The following is a 27,449-nucleotide window of genomic DNA, read 5'->3' on the forward strand; positions in this document are numbered from 1 at the left end:
GAGTTGGTGAGAAATTTAGGATACAAGAAAGAATAGTTGACTACAATTTTAATAATGAGAATGTTGTTGTTACTAAACCAAGGAATGATGAAGTATTCTTTGAGACTAACAATAATTTGTAGAATGAAGGTGAGAAAAGGTAGGAACAAAGTTTGGAACCTAGAAGTGAGCTAAGAGTTGAGATAAAAACTCCTACTTCTAGTAAGAATATGACAAAGAACCATCCACTAGACTAGATCATCGGCACCAAAGATAAAGGTGTGATGAAAAGAAGCAGAATCAATGAATAACTATGTTTGATATATCAAGTAGAACTAAAGAATGCATATGAAACATGCAAAGATGACTATTGAAAGTAAGCTATGAAAGAAGAATTGGATCAGATAGTGAATAATGAAACATGGGAATTGGTCCCTAGACCAACAAACAAGAATGTGATAGGAACAAAATGGGTATTCAGGAACAAGATGACTAAACGAGGTGAAGTTGTAAGGAAAAAAGCAAGATTGGTTTGTTAAAGTTAATCCCAACAAGAATTAATAGACTATGAATAAACCTATGCTTCTATGAAAAGAATTGAAGTAGTAAGGTTATTCTTAGCCTATGAAGCACATAGGAAATTCAAACTGTATCAGATGGATATCAAGTTGATATTTTTGAATGGAGAAGTTGAAGAAAAGGTATACATAGAAAAATGTGAAGGTTTTCATTTAACAAATGACAAGGATATTGTATGCAAATTAAAGAAATCATTTTATGGCTTAAAACAAGAACTTGAAACTTGGTATTCAAGGTTGGAGAAGCATTTGAAAAAACTTGGATTTAGCAAAGGTATGGTAGACAATAATCTATACTAGAAAGAAAGAGATGATGGATTGATGATTTTGGTAATATTTGTTGATGATGTCATATTTCGAGGAGATGATAATGAAAGTGAGAAGAAATAAATAAGGAATTTGAATGAGCATGACAGGGGAAATGAAATACTTCCTAGGATTATAGATTGTGTAGGATAAAGAAGGAATCTTTATTTCTCAGACTAAGTATTTGAAAGATCTAATGAAAAGGTTTGGTTTGGAAACATGTCAACTAGTTGGAACACCTAGGATAACTAGACACAAGTTATCTACAAGAGATGAGATACCTACTATTGAGTAGAAGAAGTACCAATCTTTGATTGGAGGATTGCAATATCTAACTCACACAAGGCCGAATATAGTGAAAGTAGTTGGAATTGTTACAAGATTTCAAGCTGATCCCAGAGAAGCACATTATGTAATAGTTAAAAGGATATTTAGATATATGAAGGGAACATAAGAGTTCAAATTGGGGTATGAAATATCCAATGATTTCACTTTATATGCTTATACTGATGTTAATTGGGCAGACAATATGGATGATAGAAAGAGCACCAGTGGTGGAGCATTTTTTCTTGGAGGAAGATTGGTCTCTTGGTTAAGAAAGAAGTAGGATTGTATCTTACAGATTAAAATAGAGGCAAAATATGTTGTAGTAGTAAATAATTATAATCAAGTTGTTTGGATGTAAGCAAATGCTAAAGGATATAAGGATAGAATTCAATGAACTTGTCTTCATACATTGTGATAACACATTCACAATAAATATGTCTAAGAATCCAATTTTAAATTCTAAGACTAAGCACATTTTTGTCAAATATCACATGTTGAGAGAGAAAGTTGCAAAAAAGGAAATTGGACTAGAGTATCTAAGCACCAAATAGCATATTGCATATATTTTTACTAAGCCTCTTCCCAAAGAGACTCTTGAGTGTTTGTGAGGTATGCTAAGGGTTATGCCCCTACCTACATTAGAGTAGATGATGCAAGAGTGAATTAGTCTAGTGATATAGAGATCTATTGTTTATCTAGACTAAATTTTGACGCTTTCTGTATGGGGGAGAATCTATGATGGATAGAGTCATCTAGGACTCTTGATAGATGCTGTTTTGAATAGTGTCTTTCGACACTTGAGCAAGTCAGAGATAGTTGTTGCAATGATAGATGGTTGTTGAAACTTTTGACATTGATGTCAATGAGGGACAGATTACAACATGATTTTTTTTTTGATATAAATCACATTGAGGTATATCAATGGGGAGAAGAGTGTATGATTGATGAAGAAGATTTAAAAAGAAAGGACAACACTCTTTAACAGTTGGTATTCTTGGAACTAGATGTTTTTCATCTATGTTTCCATCAATGCCAAAGGGGGAGATTGTTGGAAGCATGAATGCTAAGGATATTCCTACGGGGGAGTATTGTAGAAACATGATTAGATCATTATTTTGATGATATGTTACATTCATGACTATGTTTGGCATTGATGTCAGCATAGAAATTTTTTTGTGATATTTGACAGAAGAACAATGGTAAAGATCAAAATGGTATGGAAAAATCATTGAGTATTCTCACTAGAAAGGTTATTGGGAGATACTAATAAGTGTGCCACATATGTAGTTAACCACGAGTACAAAAGATATTAATTCTATAAGAAGTTATGCAAGTTTTGGTGAAGACTGATCTGAGATAGATTTTATAGAAGCATGTTTTGGTAAACTTGTTATATCTCTTAGCAGAGGTGTTATTCTGAGAAGCAAGGTTAAAGAAATGTAGAAGACATTTAGAGATGACATGGCTTATCTTGCTCGTCATAATATTAAAGATACACAAAGTTATTCAAGTTACAAGGTGACATATTGATGTTATCACTAAGTATAACATGTTCTTAATGAGGTCCTATAATAATTAATTGAGAAGGTGTAATATCCAACTTATGGAATTGTTTTATGGATTTGGTATAAAGGAAGGAAATTTTCCTTTGTTATGTATGAATGATGACATGAAGCATGAATATTGGAATAGAAGAGAAAAAAGGTTGATATGCGAGGATAAGCAAAGTAGAGAGAAGTTGGAGAAAGCTTCATTGTCAAGATTTTATTTTGAGATTTAAGGATTGATATTTGGATTTTAGGTTTATGACCTGGTCTATAACATTTAACAATGATTTCTCTAGTTGATAAGACAGAGGAAAGAAGATAAAGCATATTAAAAACAATTATTTTGCAAGGAATAGTTAAGAGATTAGTGGGGTAGTGAAGTTTAGTGGTCTTGCCTCAGAAGTTGTTTGGACAGTGGGTCCTTCTGCCTTCTACAACTCCTAACAAGGTTGGCACAACTCCTAATAAGTTTGGAATCTCCTAATAGGGATTCAAAGTCTCCTAATAGGGACTCTTATGTACTTGATGTATTTATAAACTCCTAACAGGGTCCATCCTCTAATAAGGAATACATATATCAGTATATCTTTATGGGCACCATTCCCATTGGGGTTTTCCCTCTAGTCAAGGGTTTCCCTAGTTAAAAAATCTAGTGTAATTATGTATGTGCATCTTGTTATGGTTGTTGTTTACCTTAATTGAATGGTTAAGATTAATTAAGGTTGATAAATGTTTTAATTAGATAACTGATCCACTCCCTACTCTTAGTTATCTTGGTGGACTATTATTTCTAATAGGGTAGACGTCAGATTCTTTATATGGTAGCAGTGTCAAAGAATATAACAAAATCTATAATAGATAAAAAACCCTGAATCTTCTATGTTTATGAAACATTCATGGACATGAAATAGCTAATAACATGATACACAAATTTGATAACCGAAGTGAGGGAAATATCTTTTTAGTTCTTAAACATAAAGGAAAAAGATATCCAATTAAAGATTGATATCAACATAATCTGAATATGCAACAACAAGAACATGTTGATCTTATAACTGTTTAGTTTCTTATCTATTGGGCAATCCCACAACTTACAAAACACACATCGCTAAAAATCATCGACACATATCATGTATTAGGACCCTGGATCTATCCTATCATCTTGTGAATTAGACATCAATATTCATGAAAACTCTCATAATTATGCAATGTCCTTCTGATGAAACTTGCAACCCTACCAAAGTAGGTAAGCATTTATTTGGCTATTTGTTCCAATAGAAAAACCCAACAAGACATTCAACTTTAAGGGACTGCAAATGGGTTTACTCTCTTTGTTAAGAAACCACAAAACATTGTAGATAACAGAGGAAGGAGATGAGAATCATAATGAAACTAAGAAATCAGTTGTTCATTGTATTCATCTCTTTGAAAAACTACGCTTAATATTTATGTAAATAATCTGAGAAACAACTCAATATATCAGGACTATACATAAAACTTTGTTATTATTGTTCATTTACAAAGAAAAACTAAAAATATGGTATCATAGTCATAAAATTGGAACCAACTATTGTCTCACAGTCATGAGAAAATTCTCCCAAAACTAGAACCCTTACAATGACAAAAGAAGAGAGAAATATAGATAAGGAAGAGGCTCCCAAATTGGATCTACTACTGCCAAGTGTATAGTTGAAACTCTTCCTTTTTCTATTGTAGAAATTGTCTCTTCCCTCATCTACTAGCAATCAAATCTCATCAATAATGTTCTAGAATGTTTGAAATATCTTCTTAGAATACATGAGAAATCCCTCCTCTAAAGGAAAATCTGATACACATCTAGAATGTGGAGATTTTTCAAACTGATTTTGTTTGTTTTCATCTACCCTTGGCCATGAATCTTCAACTGCCTCTATCGACAAAACATTTATTCTCTGCAACTACCCCTAAAAACATTCACTCCATTCTTTATGGTTGTCAATGCATCAAATAATATCAAAATCCAGTCTAATCTTGATTATTATTCCTTTTGAAACAATAAATTTGATAAAATACTGAGGATTCCCTAGAAACATAGAACTGCCTATAGCTTTTACCATTGAAGACCTATGTAAAACCTAATTACAGAAATTGAAAAGTCAGATTCTCTTGGTTCCCACTATATATTATGGTGCACATTTTCAATTAAATTTTCCCTTTGGTGCACATTTGAAAATTCATTCCTCCATTTCATACTTAGAGATTAAATGAATTTTTTTGAATAGTTCATAGTTTAAACTATAAAATATCTTTAGATTTATTTAAATTTTGCACACTACGGATCGCACATTCAAAATTGAAAGAAAATTAATAAAATATTGATTTCTATATTATTTCATATTTTGGCCTCTGTCTCATTTTGGGTCAACCAAATTATTGCCATGTGTCAACTCATAATTGGCTAGCTTTACCACCTCTCACTTCCCTCACCACATGTTTCCTTCTTTCAAGTTCATGACCTTAACCACTAACTCTGCTTTAACCCTGATGACCAAGTGACTAACCTTGTTTCGTGGTGTTGTGGCTTCATCCTCTTAACTATGTTTAAGGATCAGAATTAGATGAAATGAGGCTTTTTCATGGTCACAACACTTTTTTGACTTGACATTTACTATTGACAACCTGAAAACTATGGTTAAATCTCCATTTTTTGCATCGCCAGACGGTTAACATCTTACTTTGTTGTTAGCCTCATGACCTTGTGACTGAGTGCCTCATGGAACTTGCTAACATCACCCTCTTTCTTCCTTAAAGTATGGTTTTGTTCAAAATATTGCTTCTACTCATTTCTAGTTGTTAATCTAGGTACATGTGAGATTATCATTTTTTGGTGTTTTTTCTGCTCACATCATGGCACTAAAGGCCACGATGAATATTGCTAAGGGATCGACCATCTCACTAAAAAATATGATCTGCCTCCAACATATCTAATACATAAGCCTTTTGAAACTTGTGGTTGAATTAAGAGTGAAGGACAAAGACATCATTATCCTCTCCTATCCATCCCCTTTGCTTTGAATTAAACACTAAAGGACTGGGCAAAAGTCAACATATGCTTTCATATGTTGGCATTCTGCCTGATTGCGTATGGCTCACCAAATGACTTGCTAACCTATTTGACTTTGAAACTAAGCCATCTCCTTGTTCACTTCCATTATGTGGTAATGATTGTACTCATTTTTGAAAAATCCATTAGAAATGAACCTCTACACCAATTGTATCATTAGATTGATATTGCCTTATAGTGGAAATGGCACAAGTAAAGCATGAGGCCTTTCTCCTTCAACTTTAAGAATCTTGTTTTTTTTATGCGGAAGGATTTCTTGCTTGCGATGAAAACCAAATAGTAGTCTTCCTTAACTATCTACTTTTTCATCCTTAAATCATCATTAATATGCCAGGCTTGATTTGGTTAGGATACCGAGCCTTCAGTGCAAGTGGTATTAAAAAGGGGTATTCACAAGGTAAAAGGCCTTTATCAACAAAATCACCCATTCGACCTTCCTCTTTTATAAGTGACCGCATCCTTACAATGTTGACCCATATTTATATAACTTTCAAGCTCATTTTTAAAATTTCCATGCACAAATCTATAATTTGTGGCATTCTCCTCACCATGATACCAATCCACATTTATTACATCTTATGCACTGGCTACTTTACATTCTTAGTGTATTAGTACAGTCTCCCTATGAGGATCCAAGTATCTACTACTGCTATTAATTTGGGAATCGTCATATGATCCAAAATGTTATGAAGTATTAAAGATGATAGCCCTTTTTCATTTCCACAACAAAAGAAGAGGGAGAAACTTCAAAAACCTATGCTGCTATAGAGAGATGCCCCTTATGACCATTTTAAAGGCCCTATAGCCTCATCTTGTAATCTCTTCTTTTAACATTAAAAACAAGAGACTTTGCATGCTCCTCCATTTTTGTGATGATCTCAGTAGCTGGATAGTTGGACATAAAGTGTACCTCCTATTTTACACAAGGTTTTTAATGAAATCACAAAAAATTGTATCAATGTCATCAAGGTTGGTATCTTTTTCCTCCTAAAATTTGACTAGAATATATTCTTTCTTGAACCAATAATTTCCTAATATCTCAGGAATCATAATATGATTTTCTAGGATTTGGCTCAATTATCATCAGAATTAGTTTCTAGGAACTTAAAGAAAACCAATTTGGACAAGTGAAGTTTTCTTTGTATATCTTTCTATAAAGGCCCACAATGCTATATTAATCAAATGGTCAATATCCTACCACAAGAACAAAAGGTATGACTCCACAAGATCATAGATCAACCTTGGTACCATCATATCCCTAATATCTCATCAATCTGCTAGAATCAGTGGGGCCCCAAAGCGGGTCTGGTTGAAAAAATAAACTAACTTAAACATCTACTCCTTTAGATTGACCCACTAAACACTTCGTACTAATAAAAATCAAAATCCAAAACTAAAATACCAATTAAAACTCATTTTTCCATTTTTGCAAACTATGATTTTAATGCCTGGATGCCCTTGAGACTGGCTTGAAAAATTGACTAAATCTAACAAGTGGGCTTTGAAAAATGACATGTTGATTCTTTGTCCCATGTTCTTACATCCTAAAAAAATATCACCTCATGAAGATAACTTAGTCAAAAGATATTGACTATCAAAATTGCTCAATTAAAATTGCTTGCAAACAAACATGTTTGAAAACCATAAAACATTTTCAATTTTGGCTTTGAAAATGGGTCAAACTAACACTTGGGGACACAAAAACTGGGGCATTAGTTTAATGCCATGAGGAGAGTATAATTCTATGATTTGGGCTCATGATGAATAATAGGGAAAGTTTGGAAAGCTTTCAAAGTGAGATACTCAGGATTGCAGAACTAGAAACCTCACTAGGACAGTGATTTGCGTAGATAGAAAGAACTGGGAAAGTGTATAGATAGATTCATCAAGGTTTGAAAACTAACAAACTTAAAGAATTTTCAAAGTGGAATGTAGTGGTATAATCCATCTAGTTCAAATAATCACAGATTTAGAGTTATGACATCCAAAATAGGGGTATTGATCAATCTACTTTTTCTTAACACTAGTAAAACTTTATAAGTTACATTTGGAATCGCGTTTGCAAACTAGTCAAATGGATTTGTCACAGGCTCAAATCTACAACATAGTAAGTCTCTAACTCCTAGAGTGCAATGTAAAAAGAATTTTCTTAGTATGATCAACTACATCAAAGTTATAATCTGTCAAACAAGGTTTCTTGAAAATCAGAGAAATATGCATTAGCATGATAGAGATAAGTAATCAACTTCAAGGGATCCAAAGCTTGGTCAAAACATATTGAAATGACATGAAAATGGAAACATAGGCTCTTTGATATACATACTAAATATTGTTAGCTATTTTTTCCTTCATGCCAAACTGAAAGATTTGAATTTAAATACACTTAAATGTTCATATATTTGAATTATTCAAATATTAGGACACGCAAAAATACCCATTTTAACACCTTAGGTTATATCTTATTTCCTAAGTGATCATGCATTTTAATATTCTAGTGAGCTTGTATCTTGGTCATCATCTGATCTTCCATGATCTATAAGTGTTTCTTTGTTACTTCCCAGAAGTACGTCGACTTTATTTTATGCAACAAAGTGACAATGTGCCACGTGTACATGGTAGGCCTTCCTTCTTGTGGCTAGTGGAGTTTTCAGAATAGGGTCTAGTTGGTAGGTTCTTATTCATGCTTCACATCATGGGCCAATGTTTCTTTAGTGTTTTCATCCACTGTCAGATCTTGGAACATCAATGGTTGTCACTATGCATAAATATATGTCTTTTTGTCATAGAGAGATATAAACAATGTGACATATGGCATGTGGGTCCTATCTTCTTTTATGGATCATGGGTGAGGTGGACAAGTGTGTCAAGCAAGTTGGCAGATGGTAGTGATCTGATTGGTCAAGTGTTGACATGGACTAATGCATTTTCAAGACTATCAAATGAAATAAGATCCACAACCATCACTTTGTCTCTATGTAGAGTTTCTTAAACTTTATTTCATGTGACAAAGTGAGAGATTGACATGTGTCCCGATGGGCCTAGTTTGAAGGTAAGTGGTTACAACTACATCATGGCTAAGTTTATGATTTCTTAGAGCAATTATGGTTAAGTTGAAAAGGTGCCATGGTTAAGGTAATAAGGCAGTTAACTTGTGAAGGCCTTGCAATCTGGCAAAAGGAAATAAAAACATTGTGAAATGTCCCTTTACTGGTTTTGTATGATATTTCCAACCTCTAATCAGGTCTTTAAGATCAAACAACCAATATCACAAAGATCCACCAATTTCTCAATAAACCCCAAATCGGGTATGCCAAAAATAGTGCCAAAAGCTTCACAGCTTCACCTATTATTAATAAATCTGAAAGTGGAAATTTTTACAGAAATTTGAGCAGCATAAAATCCTATAAAATGAAATTTCTATATCTGTATAACATGCACACAATAGCTCCCAAATGGGGGACAAAAACAATGCTCATCGGGCTCTCGAAAATAGCACAAAACAGCCCGAAATCACCACAAAAACTTAATAATCTATCACAGAAGTATAATCATATCCAAATAAATATTTTCAGCTCTATTTTAACATTTAAAAGTCTGATATACAGAAGCAACCCAAACTGATATGAAATACTCAACTGGAAACACCAAACTCTTACAAAATATACACTCGAAAATCCACAAATCTGCACTGTTCAGCACAAAGGAAAACTCTGCATGAGCATGCACATGGAATGGCTTCAAACTCCCATCCTTAGCCTTCTTGGAAACCTGAAAACTCCCGTTCTTGGGTCTCCTTCTCCACAAGTTTGGCAGCCTCTGAAGAATAACAAAGAAATGAGCAAAATCAAGTTCTGGAATCAGCCCAAAATGCCTCCGAACCCCTTAAAAGAGGGAATAACCCTAACTCATGTCCAAGAGGGGTTAATAAAACATATTTTAATAATAATCTTCATTTACTAGTCCATTATCTTCCAAATATTATCCCCTTTTTTCAAAACTTCACCTTTTTGGGCCTACCTGCCTTAGCAAAGATTATTATTTTTAATTATTTGAAAAGGGGACATGACAAGTCCTCCCCTCCCAAACCTTGCTTGTCCTCAAGAAATGGCTAAACAATAAACCAATCAATCCACCTGGATCTCAAATGTAGTCATGAACTATACTACTACCAATTAACACAGGCTCCTGCAATATCCTCTACAATATGACCAAGAGGAATCCATAATCAAACTGAAAATTATAGCTCAATCAAACTCCAAAATCACAACTTCCACAGTCAGAAACCCATGAGACACAAACTCTTAGAACATCAAAACCCAAGTAAAGTGGATTACCAACACAGTAAATACCATCAATGCATTCCACTGGCCTATACAAAATGTACAATCCAACTCTGCAACAATGGTGAATGCTCCCCAATGAAACTATACCAAGTATGGAGAATCCACACACTATACAATGCCTGCAGTCAACACAACTCTGTAGATCACCAACCACTATCTCATAACCATAGCTACCATGTGCCCCTGATGGTGAAATGCCATCACAAGATAAACAACAAGAATTGGAACCCAAACCAAATTTTCCTGCCATCAACTCCTCAACACAAGGATCAAATGCTAACTAATGTACATACCTTGCAATATAATGTTGATAAAAAAAACCAACCTCAATTAACAGCTCACCATGAACAAGTGATACAACCCACTATGACTGATCACCAGCTAAGTCAGGAGATGTCATAGCCAAAGGAGTAGAATCAATAACAACATCTGCTGAAGCATCACTCTAAAACTCCTACTCTAAGTCATGTATTATCAAGCTATGAACTATAGAACCTATTGCCATGTTGTGCCCATCACAACTCTCATCCTGAGGTGTTAAACTATCCCATAACTAATGACAAGCACTAGGAACCAAAGTACATCTTTGTATCATCATCTCATCAACATGGTCATCAAAGGTAAATTGATGAGCGTAACTCATAGTGTAATGCCGATAGAATGCACCAATCTTAGTCAGTGGCTTAGACTATAATCTAGATGAAACTAACTGCAATTGATCATTAACCATGTTGGAACTAACTACTACCTCTGAAGATATCACCAAGGGAGTAGTATTACTAGTAGGAACCATGCCAACTACCGACTCACCAACATCACACATGATCTTTGATACATCTCTAGTCTCTGTGCCATTAGTACTAGAGGCCACCACCATGTCAAGCATACAAAAATCTGCTACAACAACCAACTCAACTAAACCTGACTCTAGTGGGAATGAACCTGATATGCCAATGTTAGTATCAAGGATGGATGCATCCCCATCTCCACTGTCTCTGACAATCTCAGCCATGGACATCCTCGGATCACCAAACACCACAGCTTGTGACTGTATAGAATCAGGTAAAGACTGTAGTCGCTCTAACTACATGGTCACCTTAACCAAATGAAACTGCGACTCCTTGAAAGCCAACTGTGTACTCTCAAGAATTGCAGAAGTCACCTCAAGCTGCTCAGTAAGCTCACTCACCTCATCTTCCTTGGCCAACAATGCATCATATGCTATACTGCCCCACTCCATAAGATAATATCTATCAGCTACCAACTGCATATAATTCTATCTCAAAATCTGAATAGCCTCCCATAAAGAGTGGATCTCTGTCAAGGAAAGATAACTGCCTTCCTGCTCATCACTAGTAGGAGAACCCCATCCATAAACTGCTAACAACTGACGAGCAACATCAAAATGCTGGCAAGTGATAGCAATGTCTCGGTCACTAACTCTCAACTGATTAGACACATGATGGCATTGGCTTGACTGTCTCCTATAAACCTCCTCTGATGCACTGTCTAAAGGAGTATCCTCAAAGTCACTAGTCTCTAGAGTATTACAATCCATATCCTGTGAATCAAATCTAAAGCTCATATCAACATACAGAGTATCAAAAACATTAGCACTGCTGTTCAACTCCTCTATACCCAAGGAAACTAAGTCTTCAAAATTGCCCACTGCATCCTCCTGGATGTCATCAATGCCAATATGATCTTGGGACTCATCTATACACACTACCAAATATGAAATATCATCAACACATTCCAGCAAGTATGGTTGACTGGATATATGAAAAAAGCCCAACACCGATGTATAAAAACTAATACCAACATCAGATAAGTTGCTATCACAAGAAAAGACAACACCGTGCAATCTGCTAATCAAATCCATGATAGCACCCAAACAATCACTGCTACCAAAAAGTGTTAAAGATTTCTAGTCAACTGAATCCCAAATGCCAATATAACAATCTCGAGTCCATATCCGTAAACTAGAATCAGCTAGTAACTCAAGCAAACTCCTCAGCTGAGTAATATGACCAATACCAACTAACTCCACATACCTGTCATGATGAGATAATTTACTCACAATACTATCTTCACTCACCTTCAATTGGCGGGATAAATCATGTGAAGTACTACTAGCCTCAACCTTATGTGACGAAGCATCTAACTGTGCCTGGTACTCTCTCTTAGAAAAGTCATGAATGCTCAATGTCTGCTCATCTCTACCAGGTATCTCACCATCATGCACAACAACATCCTCATAATCATCATCCTTGAGGTCAAATCTATCTATCACTCTTTGACTAAAATCATCAAATGTAGTTACCTGATCATGACCTTGAGTAGTGATTCCATGATACCACCAATCATAGGCTACATCTTCCAAGTGTAGACTTGCAATTTGAATAGCATCACTCTCCTTCATGGGGTTAAGTGTGAAGAAGGTCTGTAATTTTTGTAGCCATGCTCTAGCTGAAATTTTATTTGTTCCATCAAAAGTAGGTGCTATAAACTTTCTTATTTTATTTTTGAGCTCTCTTCCACTTATGTCATGCTCCCTTCTGTACTCTTTCTTGGGCATCAGAGTGTTCATCATATCCACATATTCTCTAAAAGGAACCGAACTACAAAAGTCATCATCTAAGCCATTGTAAGTAGCTCTTAATGTAATCAAGTTACTTGTAACCTCTTCCATAGGATTAATGGATGGATTTGGTACTAGTGGCTCATCTGCAAGCAAGAAAATAGTTTTGGTTGATTTAGATGGTGTGGATTTCAGATTTCTTGGCTCCTTTGAAGTGCTCCCTTTCTCATTAATAGATGCAAATCCTTGTAGTTTTTCTGTCAATATTCGCAAAGCCTCTCTAGTTTCTGCCAAACTATCCACTGTTTGCTTTTGAATATTTTGGATGTCTTGGAAGAATTTCTTTGCCATCTCATCTGGATTAGCCATACTTTTCCCTTCCTTGGATTTTGTACTTTTACTTTCAACTGGAGGTTTGATCAAAATTTCTTTATTCTTTTCTCACTTCAAATATCTTTTTTCTCTTTAACTTAGTTGCATGCGACCATAAATTTTGACATGCAATTGATTAGAATCAACATGCAACCATAAATTATGACATGCAAGATCTGGGTAATTGTCAAAACTGACATGCAAACTTCTACAAACCCTCAGGCTGGCAAGATCATGGCTCTGATACCACTGAAATGTCCCTTTATTGGTTTTTTATGATATTTCCAACTTCTAATCAGATATTTAAGATCAAACAACCAATATCACAAAGATCCACCAATTTCTCAATAAACCCCAAATCGGGTATGCCATAAATAGTGCCAAAAGCTTCACAGCTTCACCTATTATTAATAAATCTGAAAGTGGAAATTTTTACAGAAATTTGAGCAGAATAAAAGCCTATAAAATGACATTTATATATCTATATAACATGCACACAATAGCTCTCAAACGGAGGACAAAAATAATGCTCATCGGGCTCCCGAAAATAGCACAAAATAGCTCGGAATCACCACAAAAACTTAATAATCTATCACAGAAGTATAATCATATCCAAATACATATTTTCAGCTCTATTTTAACATTTAAAATTATGATATACAAAAGCAACCCAAACTGATATGAAATACTCAACTGGAAACACCAAACTCTTACAAAATATACACCCGAAAACCCACAAATCTGCACCGTTCAACACAAAGGCAAACTCTGCATGAGCATGCATATGAAATGGCTTCAAACTCCCATCCTTAGCCTTACTAGAAACCTGAAAATTCCCATTCTTGGGTCTCCATGGAAACCTGCAAACTCTCGTTCTTGGGTCTCCTTCTCCACAGGTTTGGCAGCTTCTGAAGAATAACAAAGAAATGAGCAAAATCAAGTTCTGAAATCAGCCCAAAATGCCTCCAAAGCCCTTAAAGAGGGCATAACCCTAACTCACGTCCAAGAGGGGTTAATAAAACATATTTTAATAATAATATTCATTTATTAGTCCATTAGCTTCCAAAGATTAGCCTCTTTTTCCAAAACTTCACCTTTTTGGGCCTGCCTGCCTTAGCAAAGATTATTATTTTTAATTATTTGAAAAGGGGAAATGAAACATTGGTCCATGTGTCTCTTTCTAGTTTCTTGCTTTAGTTGATTTCTTATTTTGATGTTTTTTCAAGCCAAAAATAAAGAGGGTTAGTTTTTTCTTGTGTGATCCAATCTTCATGATTGATCTCAACCACACTGAATGAATGTAGGGGCTAGGAATAATTCAAAGGATGTTTAATCACCACTTGATTATCCATCTACCTTGTTAGAGCATTAATATTACCATTTCTATCACTTTAGGGTTCTTCTAGGTCAGGGTTTGATGATTTTCATGCCTCCAAAGATGTATCAGATAAAATCTATTATCTAGATTATGTCCAATCATCCTTTGATAGTCTTAAATGCATTGGTTAAGTTGTGAAGCAATCTATAGGTTATGTTTGAGCTATAAAGACACATTTCAAAACCCTTCATATGGTCAATTCTTCTCTATTTCTTTGGCATTTCTCTGGGATGCTTATTGTAAATTCACTTTTTCTTTGAACTTTATGATATCCTGCTTTATCCCTTTTAGCTATTGATGTACCATGTAAGATTCATTTTCCCCTCATCAATGTATTATGGTTATCTATAAATTGCATGATTATATCTCTTTTGGCCTATTAATGATATATTGTGAAACTCTTTTTACTTGTGTCATCCATTTGGTTATCTGAACTACATGTGATTGCTAGATTAAAACAAGTCTAAATCTATATATTCTTTAATAGCATGATGGTTTAATTGTGTATGTATGGGTAGAGTTTGGTTTGAACAAACTATTTTGGTGCATCACCTCCTTAGATTAGATTAGGTAGTTTTTCTTTCATGCATTCTTTCTCCCTTTTTCTCTCAAGAAATAGTTAGGTGCATCCTGATAGTAAGGAAACTGGGCTTCTCCAGAGACTCAATCCCATTGTTTAAGTCCCACAACTTGGAGGTTGTTTCCATGTTTCAAAAGGTTTCCTTTAGGTAAAACCTTTAGGAAAGGGTGCAAAATTTTGTGACAACAATTTTTGGCATGCTCGCTGGGACAAACTCTTGAAGCTTTATAACTTCATTAGTGTCAAAGAAGAAAAGTTCCAATATGTGCTAATAAGATATTGCTACTCTTAGTATTTTCAAGCCTTCAAGAGGTTCATTTTTAAGTACTTGGTGACTCTATCCTACAATATATGGTTTCTAGACCAAGTTGTTGTGATTCATGCTCAAATCTCATACAAGGACATCTTCTAGAGGTAATTTTCAATACACTGAGCTTTCATTTTCAAACCCTAGAAAAAAGAGAAATAGATTATCTCTATCACCAGTTAGGAGTACAACAACAACACATAAACTTGCAAGGTCTATTTCCACTCGTCCATTTGCTAGATCACAACCTAAGTTGCCATCTTTTCATATAAATAGGTAAAGAAGGGTGCTCCCCTTAATACCATAAACTCATAATAGAAATAAAGAAACAATAGAAAATGTGAGAACAAAATAAGAACTTCTTATTTGCACCACAAATGTGAAATTACAAAATTCATAAGTACATTATGCTAACCCACATGGTCACCTTCAATACAATGATTTGCAAGATAAGCTATGAACTACTGCCCAAAGTTCTTCTAGACAATGTCTAAGCCTTTCTTAAATAAGAAATTTTATGCTACTCGAGAAGGTTCTAGATGCTCAAAATTAATACCTAGTGCTGATAGACCCTAACAATACATATAGATTCAGCTAAATACACTTTTTACAAATTATTTTAGAAATTTAAGCAACCCAACGTTGGAAGGCTATAATTCTTGAACCGTTGCTCTGATTGGCTATTATAACCCATTTTCAGAAATGTTAGCTCCTAATCTACAAGCTCAAAATCATGCAAGCACACTTCCGTTGAATTTTTGGACCTCATCTAGGCACTCTAAAGCCCCCAATGGTGAGCCTAAAGACTTTTCTGCAAATTTTTCCACCAAAAATCTGCAATAACTTCTCTGATACTTAAGTTGGAGCAATGAGATTTTTATGGTAAGCTTATAACTCTAAAATGAACCTTCCTCTACAAAATGAGAAAATTCCAAGCTCACATGACAAACTTACTAAAAATAGCAAGTTCCCATAAATAGTAACCACCCTGTCTACTAGTCCTTATTAAAATAAAAAAGATTGAAAAGAATATATTTTTGGGTGATGCAAGATTGATCTTACACCTAGGATGCTCTTGCATTGTTAGGTCATTATTATATATGCTCAGCCTAGGTCACATGCATTTTCCACCTTTAATAGTGGGAGTCCTCTCCTTTTGGCTCAATGACATGACATACTAGTATCAACTCTTAAGAGTATACCTAATTTTACTAGTGAAATCTCTATTTCCCCTATAGAGCATATCCAATAAATATCTAATGTTTGTAATATACATGGAATAACTAAAGATGATGTAGCAGTTAGGCTTCTAGCCTCATCCTTGAAAGGGAAAAAATTCCAATGGTATAGAGGGTCACCTCATAACTCTATAATAAACTAGGATGGATTAGGAGTAGGGTTTTGTAAGCATTTTGAGGAAAAAAGTGATGACCAATCACTTTTAGAGCAGCTGACAACTATCAAGAGAGCACCCCATGAATATATGATTGATTTTAATTATAGGTTTCAAAAAACATGGGATAGAATACCTACTATAGTAAAGCCTTTCCTTTGGTAATGCAATATTGTATTACCTTAGAGCCTTTAATAGTGATATTGCTATCACTCTGCAATCTATGGGAGAGGACATTTTACCAAATTCTTATGAGATTACCATAAGAGAAAAAAATATCTTGATACAAGGGGGGAAGTTAGCTCCGAGGCCTCAAATGCCTTTCTTTCTTGACTTGCCCATTCATCAATCTATTGTAGCCCCTATTCCTACTTCCTCTACAAATTAGTCCCTTGATGTGGTCCCAATATCCTCCACATCTTCTAATGGAGTTGATAAGATTGAGGCCATGATGTAGACATTGATGCAAAGTATGGGTAAGATGTTGCAGGATCAAGAAAAGAAGATGGAGGACAATAGTGTAGTAATACAAAAAAAGAGTAATGAGTTGGTGACCATAAAGAGACAAAAAGATCAAAATAATAAGCCACAAAAACTTTAGTATCAAGTTATGATACGTAATAGGCCCCAAAACTAGAGTCATGTTCCTTACAATTAGAATAGACCTATCAAAAACATCAAGATCAAGACTTTTGCCCTTTTTGTAACTACTCCCATAGATATTGAATCTATTAGAGGGCAGAGTCTTATTTGGCATTAACTACATAAGAACAAGTAGTAGATCAACAATACAATGCTAATCAATCTATTGATGCTTCTCATCTACAATGGCAAGGTGATTACTCCTTCATGAATCATCAAGTAGAAGAACATTATAATATGAATCAAGATCTCATTGCTCACAACACTAGGAGTAAGAGAAGAGCCATTGAAGATTTTGCCCCTCCTCCTAGTTAGGCCTCAACATCAAATACAATACCTCATGTACAAGTACTAAATGATCAATGAAATGTTTCTTAGTAGAAAAGGCAAAATAATGGTAAAAAGATGCGAGTGGCCCCCTAGTTATTCCATCTCAACCTCCTACACATGTAGCTCCCAAAGTTTCTACCAAAGAACATAATGTCTCATTTAATGTGGTAGAACAAATGAAGAAAAAAATGTGAAAATTTCAATGTGGGATGTTGTTGCTACTATATTGATGTAGTGGAGCTTGGTGGGATTGATCACAAGGTGATCAACTAGTCCAAAAACCCTCTTCACTGAAGTTCTTCAACCAAATCTCTTGGTAAAGATGACCAAATGTGCAAGCACCAATCACAAGTTCTACAAGGATGATACTAGGTTATCACAATCCTACACCCAAACAAGGAAAACACTAATCACTAGGTAACCCTATCAACAAGAAAACTTATCACAAATTGCTCACAATGCACACATTGACCAATTATGGCAAAACAACCTTAATCTTCTTCAATTGACCAAGGAAGACTCCAAATCATGGTAATAGTCTATTAAGGTGACCAATGACATGAAACAATGGTTAAAACCAAATTATGTAAATTTTTCCACATAGTTGCTTTGTTAAACTATCTAAAAGCTAGTGGCCCTTATTAATGAAAATTAGATTTTAAAGGAAATATCTCCACACAACCTAGGGAAAAAATTAAGTTTTGGACACCCTTTTGGGGCTTACAAAACATACTAAGGCACCAAGGTTTGATGACACAAATAAATGGACTTTTGTTCACTTTCTTTCTTAGGCAACTAAGGCAATTAGGCCTCCATTTACAAGGGAAGTACGTGTTCGAGGACTCCATCCTAATTTTTTTTATGGAAACATGTGAGTACAAACCTATACAAGTTAAAAAATTGATTTCAGGCCTTGATGCCAAGTCTGATTGGAGTTGCGAAAGATGTTGCATCCTTTTCCTAGCATGCACATGGGAAATGCATTCCTAGGGCATCAAATTTCTCAAGGATCCCTGCAAGTACAAACTTAAAAAAAAAATTCATCTAATATACATATCCAATACTAGGATTTCACTGGAGGCCATTAAATTCCCATGGAAAAATCCTCCTCTATGCTTGAAAATGCTTCAAACCTTAGGTTTGTAAGAAATCCAGACCTACTTACACAAAATGTGAATATCTTGAGTTAGGGGATAGTTAGAGACTTCAAAAAAAAAGCATTGGAAAATTAATTCATCCACCTACCCAAAAATGTATGTCTTAAACTTTGGATGAATACATACAAACCTATACAACATAGGACAACAAGTTGGTTGCAATAAAAATAGGATATCTTTATTGATTGAAAGTTGAGAATACATAATCTCTGCTTATCACTTGACTAAAAGGGCTTATTATAGGCCTTCCAATGGTCATAAAAAAATTTCAAACTTTTTATGGCTGTTGGGGAAGTTTTTCCTTTGATTTTCAAAAAGTTGCTTAAAAGTTGCTTGACAACTTTTCAAGCAATTTTGCATTTTTTGCACTTTTTGCGCTTTACAAGAAAAATTTATGAAAAATTAAATATAATGACCCAAATAGGTCATAAACATGATAAAACATGAAATAATGAAAAATCATAATGTTATATGCCCTTTGATCATCTTTGACCATAGTCGACCAAGGGCTTATAACAATATCAATCTTGGAACTAGGCCATACAATTTGGTCTAGATGCCTATTTGATTAATCTTTTTGAGGTTTTATTTTGAGATCTAAGGTTTGAAATTTGGATCCAAGGTTTATGACTTGGTGTAAAAGGTTTGGATTCATTTTGGGTGCTCTTGCACCATACTTCCCTTGTGTTTCAAAACTCAAGCTCCTACTTGAGGGAAATTGCTACATAGAACTACCATGTTGTTTGTTCTAGTCTTCTGTCATCAAACTTGCATCAATATTGGGGAGCTCTTTCCACTTGACTAAGTACTACATGTACTTCTTGGTTTTGTTCTATTTTACCAAGTTTGTGTCCAAAATTTCTTCTAACTCCATTGGTTTTCTTTGAGAGATATTAGTTACACAATCTTCACTATGGATGTTTCCTTGCCCACCTTGTTCACATTTTGAATCTTCTATGCATTTGTATGGGGTGAGGCCTACAACATTGAAGACTGGAGAAATTTTCAAGGTAGGGGGAAGAGAGATTTCATATTCATTTTCACCCATGTTGTTGAGTATACTACATGGTTCAAATTTCTTCATTTGAAGTTTGGAATATCTACCTTTAGCTAGTCTCTCTTTTCTCAAATATGTCCAAACCTTATCTCCAACTTTGAAGTGGATTTCCCTTCTTTTCTTATCAACATGTTCCTAGTATTTCAATGATGATTTTTATATTGCTTCCTTTACTTCATGTTTCACCTTTGTAATGAGTTATGCTAACTCTTTTCCTTAAAAAATGATATTGAAATTAGATGGTGGTTCTACCAAGTCTAATGGTCCCTTGGGATGAAGGTCATATGCTGCTTCAAAGGGAGTTTTCCTGTTGACCTATTCATGGATTCATTAAATGCAAATTATGCTTGGGGAAAGAGTAGATACAAACTTTGAGAACACTTCTTTTTAAGGCATCGTAGGAGATTTCTTAAAGATATGTTTACCACCTTAGCCTACCTATTAGTTTGTAGATGGTAGGAAGAATTGTAGGTTAGGTTAGTACCAAGTTTCTTAAAAAGTGTTCTCCAAAAATTTCATTTAAATTTTGCATCCCTGTCTGATACAATAGTTTGTGGTAAACCATTGATCCTAACTACTTCCTTATATAAAATATGTGCAATATGAGAAGCATAATTTGTTCTTTTACATGGTATAAAGTAGACCATTTTATTTAATCTATCCACTACCACAAAAACGCTATGAAAACCTTGCTTAGTTCTAGGTAGCCCCACAAAAAAATCCATTGAGATTGATTCCCAATGCCTTGTGGGTATTAGTAAGAGTTGATATAACCCCTAATTTGTTGAAACACCTTTGGCTTATTGATAGATGGTATAAGTATCAATGAACTTATTTACCTCATTTTTCACCTTTGGCCAATAATAAAATCTTTTCCCTATGTTTGTTGTCTTGTCAATGCGAAAATATCCTTCTAGACCACCACAATGTTTCTCACTGATGATATTTTTCCTCATTGAGAATTTGGGAATGCATAATTTACCTCCTTTAAATAGGAGTCCATTTTGAATAATACATTTAGAGAAATCTGTATGGTATCTTCCAAACATCTTTGTGTAAACTTGAAAAATCTTTGCAAAATTAGGATCATCAACATATAAGTGCTTGAGGGAATCAATTCCCACACTTTGTAGTTTTACTTCTTCAACTAGACCAACCATTCTTCTAAGGGAATCAACAAATTTGTTTGTAGCACACTTCTTATGTTTGATGTTGAAAGTATAAGCTTGCAACTACGCCATCCATTTTAGATGTCTAACAGATAGCTTTTCCTAAGAATTAAAGAAACTCAATGCATGGTTCTTAGTATATACTAAAAAATCCTTTGGAATTAGGTGGTGCCTCCATTTCTTGAGGGCTTGTACCATGGCATAAAGCTCCAAGTCATAAGTTTAAATTTTTTTCTTAGCATCATTTAGTTTCTCAGAAAAGAAAGCTACTGCCTTACCTTCCTGACTTAGGATTGCACCTATAGTCAAATTTCTTGCATCAATTTAAATAGTGAAAACCTTATTGAAATCAAGTAGAACCAAGGTTGGGTATTGAGAGATTCTATCCTTCAAGTACTAAAATGCATCATTGGCTTCCTTTGTCCAAGAACATTTTTTTTCTTTCCTTCTTTGATGGTGTCAAGCATGGGTGCACACACATGACTATAGTTTTTGATAAACTTCCTAAAGAAGGTAGTAAGACCATGGAATATTCTTACATCACCTTGGTTCTTTGGTGGAGGCTAGTTGATGATTGCTTCGACCTTCTCAAGGTCCATCTTGAGGGTACCTTGTGAGATCACAAATTCTAGGAACACAAGTTCCTTCTTCATAAAAATGTACTTTTCCAAGTTGATCACCAACTTGTGTTGATAAAGCCTCCTTAGTACTTGTTCCACATGATCAAGATGCTCCTCCTTGCTATGAATAGATATTAGTATGTCATCAAGGTAAATAACAAAATTTTTTCCAATAAAATCTATGAATATCTCATTCATAAGCCTCCTAAAAGTGCTAGGGACATTGCTTAACCCAAAGGGAATTACTAATCATTCAAACAAACCTTCAATAGTTCTTAATGTTTTCTTTCATTCATCATTGTGTTTTAGCCTAATTTAATTGTAGCTAGACTTCAAGTCTATCTTGGTGAAATAGTAAGCTCCTCCTAGTTGACCAAATAGATCCTCAATTCTAGGCATGGGGAATCTATACCTTATAGTAATCTTGTTGATAGCCCTGCTATTAGTACACAACCTCCATTTTCCATTATTTTTGGGAGTAAGGACAGATGGAACAACACAAGGACTTAAACTTCTTTTTATTAGACCTTTTTCCAACAAATAATTCACTTTCTTGGCAATTATAGCATGTTGAGTTGGTGTCATTTTATAAGGTGGCTTGTTAGGTATGGAAGAGCTAGGTATCAAGTCAATTTGGTGACTAATATCTCTAATGGAAGGGAGGCTTATGGTCAAATTAGTAATAGTAACCTAACTATACTTTTCTAGCAGACCTTGTATTTCTTTAGCGATAGGATCCACGTCCTTATAAGTTATGTTTTCCTTTGGCTTAGAGACCAAAATAAAACCTTGGGCATCAAGTTACTTCAAGGCTTCAATCATTTCTTTCTCCCCTATGATTAAAATAGTAGGTTCTTATTTAGGATTAGGCATGGGCTTCATGGTGAAAGTTACACCGTTCTTAGTTATAGAATAGGTATTCTTCTTGCAATGGTGGAAGGTATAAACATCATATTGCCAAGGTCTTCCTAGAAGTATATGAGATGCATATATTTCTACAACATCACAAAGTACCTTATCCTTGAAGTCTGCTAGAGAAAATTCTACCAAAGGACTTAAACTTCTTTGTATTAGACCTTTTTCCAACAAATAATTCACTTGCTTGGCAATTATAGCATGTTGAGTTGGTGTCATTTTATAAGGTGGCTTGTTAGGTATGGAAGAGCTAGGTATCAAGTCAATTTGGTGACTAATATCTCTAATGGAAGGGAGGCTTATGGGCAGATTAGTAATAGTAACCTAACTATACTTTTCTAGCAGACCTTGTATTTCTTTAGCGATAGGATCCATGTCCTTATAAGTTATGTTTTCCTTTGGCTTAGAGACCAAAATAAAACCTTGGGCATCAAGTTACTTCAAGGCTTCAATCATTTCTTTCTCCCCTATGATTAAAATAGTAGGTTCTTCTTTAGGATTAGGCATGGGCTTCATGGTGAAAGTTACACCGTTCTTAGTTATAGAATAGGTATTCTTCTTGCAATGGTGGAAGGTATAAACATCATATTGCCAAGGTCTTCCTAGAAGTATATGATATGCATCTATTTCTACAACATCACAAAGTACCTTATCCTTGAAGTCTGCTAGAGAAAAGTCTACCAATGCTTGTCTTATCACTAAGGTTTGTTGACCCTTTGTTAGCCAAGAGACATGATATGGAAAGGAATGTTGAGATCTGATTAAAAGAGATAATTGAAAGAGGAAGATTGTTGAAGAAGAATATGTGTTTCAATCATTATTTTTTCATTGATGTCAAACATGCTATTTTTTGGTAAGATAACTACTTATAAGATTCAAGTACTATCTTTTAGTTAATTGATGAAGAGAATTTGATCAATAAGATGTAACAAAAGCACCTAGAGGAAAGGTTGAGTTATGATTATGTAATGAAGTACAAGGATTAGTTAAGATAGTGATGAAATGATGTATTGATAAGCTACTTAAGGTTACAAATGTTGGCTACACTTAGAAAGTTTAGAAGAACAAGTTACATAAAGTTTGTCTGACAAGCTTAACCGAGTGGATAATTGGTGCCAAGAAAATACAACACATGTTGAGTAGAAAGTCAGTTGGAGCTAAGTGAAAGAAAATTCTAGTAGATGCCAAGCAAGATAATTGATGCTAAGTAAAGTTTAATTGATGTTAAGCATTAGTAAACTTTAGTTGATGTTGAGCAACATAGTATGTACTGAGCATTAGAAGGTTAATAGATGCTGAGCAATTCAGTATGTGCTGAGCATAAGAAGGTTGATAATGTCATGCTATTGCATTATTTCAAAGATGAAAGATTTGTTGGATTTAAGCTGAAAAGTTTGTTTTCTTGAATTTTTTGAACTAGATGGAAGATAAGGTTGATGAGCTAGTGGCACAAAATTTGAGATAAACTATTTTTAGGTGAATTCAAATGGATTCTAGGAGAAGTTTCTAGAAGAAATATGAGATATGGGGTGGATACAATTGTATCCTATCTAATCCATCCAAACCTTAAATTTTGATGATGGAAAATGAGCGAAAAAATATCCTACTTTCCTACTTATAGGAATGTCTAGTCATGAAGCAAAGTTTTCATACGCGAGAACCTAAGGAAGAAAAGGAGTTAGGGGTTTGGCTTCATCAATTGACCAAAGAGAAGAGTTTGTAATGACATGTTAAGCAAGAAGGATTAAGGAGATGAATGCTTGAAGGGTGAATAATCTATCAATAATACAAAGTATGAAGGCCAAGGATAATTGAGGATTGAATAAAGATCTATAATCTACAAGAGAAGTTATAAGCTATATTAGATCAAAGCTCTACTATTACTCTCTAACAATTGTATCAATCTAGGGTAAATCCTTAAGAATAAGGTTGACTTAATAGTCATTTGTAAATCCTTTAACTAGGTGGAATTCCAAGTGAATGGCCTAAAGTCCTCTAACAAGGCTCACTTCTAATAGGGCATCACTTTAGAAGAGTGAAAAGAGTAGCATGTTATTGGTAGTTTTTCCCAAATTGGGTTTCCACATAAATCATTGTGTCAAGTGTGTTGATGAATATGTTATATTTCATGTTTTACATTTCTACAAGTTGATTTGAGAGTAACCTACAAGTTTTAGTGATTGCATAATCTTATGGATGCATGCATGGATATGAATGGGTTCTTTAAACTATGAAATTTTTTATTTATACATCTAGACCTTGAATAACTAATTCAACCCCCCCTCTCAGTTATTCTAAATTATTCCATCAATTAGTATTAGAGCCATCTACTTAAGAGGACTATTTTAAGGTACTAGAAGCACAAAGATCGAGATGTTTAAAAGAGAAGTACCTAAGCTCAATAGAGATAACATTCTTACATGGAAAAGTTTGATAAAGCTACACCTTGGAGGAATTGGAGTTTAGATACAATCTACCATTTATGTGGAACACATTGATCTAGCTAGAGTTCTAACTATTGAAGATATGATGAAGAAGAAAGAACACAGTCAAGCGATGTTGGAGATTGCCTTTGCCCTAAGCTATGTCAAATTCAATGATATCAAAGGTCTTGACAATGTAAAGAAATGTGGGATACCCTAGCCACCATCTATGGAGGAGACAAAAATGTTCAAAGAGCTAAATTTGAGAGTCTCAAAGGTAAGTTTGATGATATGAGAATGGAAGAAGGTGAAAATATTGCTCAATATGTTGCTAGAATAAAAGAAGTTGTTAGTGCAATAAAAGTAGCCACTATTCAGATAGATGATGATACTGTGTTAAGAAAAGTCTTGAGAACATTACTACCTATTTATGCTATTAGATTTTCTACAATTCAAGAATTAAGATGTATTCCAAAAAATAATCTAACCCTTGAAGATATGGTAGGTAGACTCACTACTTTTTAACTATCTAACTTTGATAATTACAAACTTGAGAGTCTTGAATCTGAAAGCTAAGCTGTTATTGAAAGACTATGATAAAGTGAAGTAGAAGAAGAAGAGAAAGATAAAATATGTATCTAGTGAAAGTGATATAGATGAGGAAGATGTTGAACAACTAGAAGCACTACTAGCAAAAATATTCTACAGAGTTAAAGGAAAGTTCAAAGGTAAGTTACCCATCATTTGTTTCAATTGCAATGAGGTTGGCCATATTGCTACAAGATGTACACAGAAGAAGAACTACGTAAGTGGTGACAAGTACAAGATTAGAAGAGAAGATGATAGAAAAGATTACAAAGATAAAGGCAAAAATTCATGCTATATTGTTGAAGAGGAAACAAGGGATTATTCTAATGAAAATGATGATGAAGTGGTGTATGTTGTAATGAAGGATGAATCTAATGAAGATGAGGAAACTACACTTGTGGCTTGTGTGAATAAAAATGATAGATGGATCATTGATAGTGGATGCTCACATCATATGATTGGAGACAAAAGTAAGTTCATTACCTTAAACTGTTATGATGGAAATAGTGTAAGATTTGGTAATGATGCACCATGTTTGATAAAAGGAAAAGGTTCTATCAAACTCACAGATAAGTTTTCATGTGATAATGCTTATTATGTTGAAGGACTAAACTATAACTTATTGAGTGTGTCACAATTGAACAATTTGGGATGCACGGTTGAATTTCAAAACAAGATTGCTAAGATATATGACACAAACGAGAAGCTGATTAAAAAAGGTGATCAAACTAGAATTAATCTATTTTATCTCAATATAGAGGATGCTACTTGTCTTGTTACAAAATTTGATGATGTATGGCTTTGGCACAAAAGTTTATGTCATGTTAATTTTGATAGCTTGGTTAGTATCAGTAACATGAAGAAAGTTAGAGTTTTGTCTAAGTTGAAGAAGCCTGATAATGTAGTGTGCAAAAAATTGTTGGAAATGAGAATGAAGTAACTAAGAGGGGGAGGGGGTGAATCAGTTACTACAAAAACATTTCACAGTCCCTTAGATGTCTAAAAGTTTGATCTATTTTACAGATTACTGAAACTTGATATTGCAGCAAATAATAACAATCATTAAGAACTGATATCAAAACAATTCAGCAAACTCAAACACTAGAGACACCAGATTTAACGTGGAAACCCAATATGGGAAAAACCATCAATGTAACTAGTTACTGTTTTTCACTCTTCTGAAGTGAGCCCTGTTAGGAGCCAACCCTGTTAAAGGTTACAAAAACACACTGTTAGGTGTGACCCTGTTAGAGGATTTAAACACTCTGTTAGAAGTGGCCTTGCTAGAGGTCTTTAGAACAATTCAACTGAATTGTCACCTTGTTAGAGGATTTACAAAATGGCTGTTAAACCAACTCTGTTAAGAGATTTGGATTCACTGCTGCAAAGGTTATAAAGCAACAATGAAGTGACCTGAATAATATGCAACTTATCTTTTGCTGATTACAGATCTCTGTTCGGCTTGATTGGATCCTTACTGATCAAATACAACTTTACAGCTCCTTTAATCCTTCATCAGGATTTGCTCAGTCTCCTCTTATCCAAGTATTTGCTTTTGCATCCTTGCTTCTCTTGTTCTTCACTTGTTTTTTTTTTACACCTTTTTTTTTTTCACAGACTTTTACAACTTGAATAACTCTCTATATATATATTTTAGATTATCAAGTCGGCTCAAATAACTTGGAAAACAATTATTCCAACAGTCGGTTGAATTGCAAGATTTAACAAATCCCTTTACTGGCTGACCCAGCACG

The 27,449-nt window shown here is 34.5% G+C and overlaps 1 pseudogene; it reads right to left on the reverse strand.

The window, feature by feature from the left end:
• Positions 1–6,534: 6,534 nt before the first annotated feature.
• Positions 6,535–21,140, reverse strand: LOC149533643 (CBL-interacting protein kinase 23-like; annotated as a pseudogene).
• Positions 21,141–27,449: the final 6,309 nt, after the last annotated feature.

Source organism: Cupressus sempervirens, chromosome 10 (genome assembly GCF_028749045.1).
Source record: "Cupressus sempervirens isolate cs-2001-9-10 chromosome 10, ASM2874904v1, whole genome shotgun sequence".
Taxonomy (NCBI): domain Eukaryota; kingdom Viridiplantae; phylum Streptophyta; class Pinopsida; order Cupressales; family Cupressaceae; genus Cupressus; species Cupressus sempervirens.